This window comes from Buceros rhinoceros, unplaced genomic scaffold (assembly GCF_000710305.1).
Source record: "Buceros rhinoceros silvestris isolate BGI_N320 unplaced genomic scaffold, ASM71030v1 scaffold34224, whole genome shotgun sequence".
NCBI lineage: Eukaryota > Metazoa > Chordata > Aves > Bucerotiformes > Bucerotidae > Buceros > Buceros rhinoceros.
The window spans coordinates 1-4,540 of record NW_010409767.1 but is presented as its reverse complement, the minus strand read 5'-3'; the positions used below and the strand labels follow the sequence as shown (position 1 = coordinate 4,540).

Below are 4,540 nucleotides of genomic sequence, written 5' to 3'. Positions count from 1 at the left end.
TGTCACGGTCCAGGCTCGCTAGGCCCTGGCAGATGAACCTCAGGTGTAAAGGGTGGAGCCAGTTCCGCGCACGCTGCGCCTCACCTAGAAAATCCACCGCGCAGGCCCGAAGGGTGCACCCACATTTGCAAGTTGCAGTAAGCGTGGGGAAAACCCTTCCCAAGTCTTCATTCACGAAGCCAAGCCATGACGAAATATGTGATCTATGAAATCATATGCATTGTATGAAGGCGCTGCCAAGAATGTATAAATGTGTTCTTGATCTGCTTTTCACTACATCAAATTCTAATCAATACAGACCACAACATGGTCAGTCAGTTATATTCTTAATCTGAACAGCTGGGAAAAAAGAAAAAGAAGATGTACATGGAAGGAATGGCTAAAGTAAATTTATTTGAACAAGGAATGGTAGGTGGCTGTTCTGAGTGAGACTTCTGCTGCAACTTTCATTTCCACAGATGGGTGCTGAAAGTCTGACCAGAGGAGCTTCCAGTCCACCCTGCCACTGTGCTGGGGGACTGGTCAAAGCTCATCACATTGCTGGAACTGCTGAGATTCGTTCCAGCCATTTGCTGATTCATCCAAGAGAGGTTCATTGAGCTTGTTGGTTTTGTTGCAATCTATGCTATGTGGCGTGACAACCTATCCCACCATTCCACCCTGAGGCCCAATGACATTTTGAGGAAGTCCCATTACATCAGTTTGTTTAGTATCAGTAAATCCACTGGGCATTCCCATTCCTACCATCACACCTGTGCTCTGTCCCATGACTGGTATGGATTGTCCCATCATGTTTCCCATCATCCCAGTTGCTGCAGGCACAGGTACTCCCATGGCCGGAAATCCCTGAAAATGAGTTGATGGTTGTGTTGTAAATGGCATGGAAGATGACTCCATGAACACTCCTGGAGCGTTTTGCTGCTGCTTGGTTCCTGTGCCATATACTGATAAGATGGAGACTTTGGAGAGTTGTTTCTTTCACGACTTCTTGGATTTTGTTGTTTGCTCAGTGAGCAGATCAAGATTGCCAGATGCCACAGACAAGGCAGCAGCTGCTGGTTTAGTGCAGGTGCTCTTAGTAGGAAGTACAGCTGCTGCTGGTAAAGAGTTGGAGAGATCATTGGACTGAAGATATCCAGGTCATCATTCAGTGCTGTGACAGCAGAGGTGCCTCCATTTTTAACAGATGGTTCAGCTGCACCATCAAGTCCTAAAAGGTCAACAGTATGTTCTGATGAATTTTTTGGACTTGCATTAGCTTCTGATTACAGATCCTCTTTCTTCTGTGGCTTTTCAGCTGCTAATTGTTTTGATGGTGTCAAGAGTTAGAGCTGGGACAGTTACTAGACAAATGACAGACAGTCTCTATTACCCCCTCCCCCCTTCCCCCCCTTCCCAAAGAGGGGAAAGAGAAAAGGAATCCATAATAATGGTTTGGAAAAGAAAACTAAAATAGCTTTAATGAGAATAATAATAGAATGTATATACAAATATATACAATACCAATACCGAACCCAACCCCCCTGATGGCAACCACGCCACCGTCACCACTGATGCTGTGGGCAGGCACTGGGGAAGGCCCTGGCTGGGCTCAGCAGCAGACAGGAACCGGATACACCAGCTGGATTCTGGAACTGGATTCAGGGATCAAAGGCAGAACGGACAGAGTCCTCCTCAAACACCAGCCATTGAAGAGGAGGGCAGGAGGCAGCCATTGGAGAAGAGAGCTTGAGCCTTGTGACCCATCAGCTTTATACCAAATATGATGTCTATGGGATAAAATACCTCATTGGTCAGTTTAGGGTCACTTGTCCTGTCTGCCCCTCCCTTCAGGCACCACCTCTAACTTACTGCCCCCCACCGTGGGACACAGGATTAACAGTGACCTTGGTCTGCACAGGAGCAAGTACAAGCCAGAGCCTTTCTGCACGCCAGCTCCTGGTAGTAACTGTAAACATCAAGTGCTGTCACTTCTAGAAACAGACACTGTCTGCAAAACTACAACATTAACTTCAGAAAGTGCCGTCACTGAGAAGAGACTGAGCTGAAAAGTGAAATCACTGAACAGAATTAGTGCTGGTCTAGCTCAAACCAGGACAGATGGTTTTTCTGATTCTCTCTTTTTCTCTTCTTTTTTTTTTCTTTTCCATTATTGAAAGCATTAAGTGCATTTTTATCATATGTCTTCTCTTCAGACTTACCCCTGATGAAAAATTCCACAGCTTAGCCTGTTTGAGGTCTTTGGAAGTTCTCTGGTGGGTTAGCTTCATAAAGTAGTCTTGCTTTAGTATTTCCCATTTCCTGCATGCACTGCATTTGCTCTGGTGTCCATTGATCCAAGCTGACAGACTTGATATATGGACCCCGGGATTTTAATGTATTCCAGCACATCTGAAACAAATAAAACCACTGATGTTCCATGAGGCCCGTCTTGGACCCTTGGCCTGGCAGTCTGTGTAGTGCTTGTTGCCCTTCTCCTGCAGCAGCTTGGCCAGGATGGCCCGCTGCTGCTCGTTCCTCTTCTATGTCTTCTCCCAGCAGGAGCAGGTGGCCATGGTGGTGGGCAGCTCCCCATGGAGAAGCAGTGGCAGTTGGGCTGGAGCTGGGCTGAGGTGGATTTGGCACTGCTCGGGACATGGTGCTCCTGCCCTGGAGCAGCCATGGGAACTGGCTGCCGTGCTAAAGTGGCAACCCTCACATCATTGCAACCAATTGGTGCTGATCAGAGCAGAGACGAATGTTCTTTGGCTGCCTCCCAAGATGTGAACCAGAAGACCAACCACCTCAAGTATATGTATACCAATACACACAGCCTGGGGAACAAACAGGAGGAACTGGAGCTCTGTGCCCAGCCAGAAATTATGGTATTATAAGAGTAACTGAAACATGGTGGGTCAACTGATATGACTGGAGGATTGCGATGGATGGCTATAGGCTGTTTTCTACAGACAGGCAGGGAAGAAGAGGTGGAGGAGTTGTGCTCTATGTTAAGGAGAACCTTGAATGTATAGAAGTCAGCCATGGCAGCTGTGGAAGCCCTATCAAATGCTTCTGGATCAATATCAGAGGGATCATCTCCAAGGGGGATCTTATAGTAGGCATCTGCTACTGACCTCCAGACCAGATGATGAGGCCAACAAAGCACTATCTGGGTCATTTAAGCACGCTTTGGGTCAACGTAATCTTGTTCTCATGGGTGACTTCAGTTACCCAGACATTTGTTGTAAGAACAATACACCAGCTCAGGTCATCAAGTTCCTGGAACGTGTAGAGGACTGCTTCCTCATACGAATGTTAGAAACTAAGAACAATGAGGCCAACAAAGCACTATTTGGGTCACTTAGGCAAGCTTTGGGTTCAACAGAACCTCGTTCTTATGGGTGACTTCAGCTACCCAGACATTTGTTGTAAGAACAATACAGCAGCTCACACGTCATCCATCAAGTTCCTGGAATGCTTAGAGGACTGCTTCCTCATACAAATGTTAGAGTCTGCAAGTTGAGTCAACTAATTACAAGATGGATGACTCATCAAGAGTGAAAGCATCTATGAGGATCAGTCAAAACAAGCCCAACTTGAAAAGCAACTATTGTGGAACTTGGGATCCTGCTGAGCATGCTGAAGGTTAGTGCTCAGACAAAGGTTTTAGATTTTGGAAGAGCAAACTTCAGCTTGCTCAGAGCTCTGTTGGGAGGGATTACGTGGGAAGCCTCCATGGAGGGCAAAGGAGCTAATGAGTGCTGGGAGTTTTTCAAGCACAAAACCACTTCATCCACTTTAAAGGTAAGGGAAGTAGTTGGAGCAAGAGACTCCCTTGGCTTAACTGTGAGCTTCTGAGTCTGGTCAAAACTAAAAGAGAAGCGTACCAGAGATGGAAAAGCGAATGAATACCCATTGAGAACTACAAGGGCATTGCCAGAGTGTGGAGAGATGCAGTTAGAAAAGCAAAAGCTCAGCTCAAATGGAAATTGGCCAGAGATGTCAAAAACTGCAAGCAAGGCTTCTTCAGGTTCATAAACAACAAGCAGAAACAGAAGGAAAATACTGGCTTGCTGTTAAACAGGAGAGGTGAATTAGTCACCAAAAATGCTGAAGAGGCAGAGGTCCTCAACACTTGCTTCATCACTGTCTTTACCAGCACTGTTGGGTCCCAGGCCTTGGGAACATAAATCCAGGTCCCATGGTCAGTGAAGGAAGAGTTGGTGTGTAAACTATTACAGGAGCTTAACCCCTACAGATTGATGGGCCCAGATGTTATCCACCCAAGAGTGTTCAGAGAGCTGGCTAACATCATTATGAAGCCACACTCTATATTTTTGGGAAGTCATGGAGATTGGGGGATGTCCCAGAAGATTGGGACATCTACAAGAAGGGCTTAAAAGAGGACCCAGGAAATTATAGACCCATGAGTCTTATTTCAGTCCCTGGGAAAGTTATGTAATGAATCCTCCTGGGATTAATAAAAATCTGTATGTGGTTTAAATCCAGTTTATCTGAAGTCTAGTATATGAAAATTCAGTAGTCATTCATCCATGACCAG

At 46.1% G+C, this 4,540-nt stretch overlaps 1 pseudogene; it reads right to left on the bottom strand.

Moving 5' to 3' along the window:
* Positions 1-712: 712 nt before the first annotated feature.
* Positions 713-2,555, bottom strand: LOC104492732 (annotated as a pseudogene).
* Between the last annotated feature and the right edge of the window lie 1,985 nt (positions 2,556-4,540).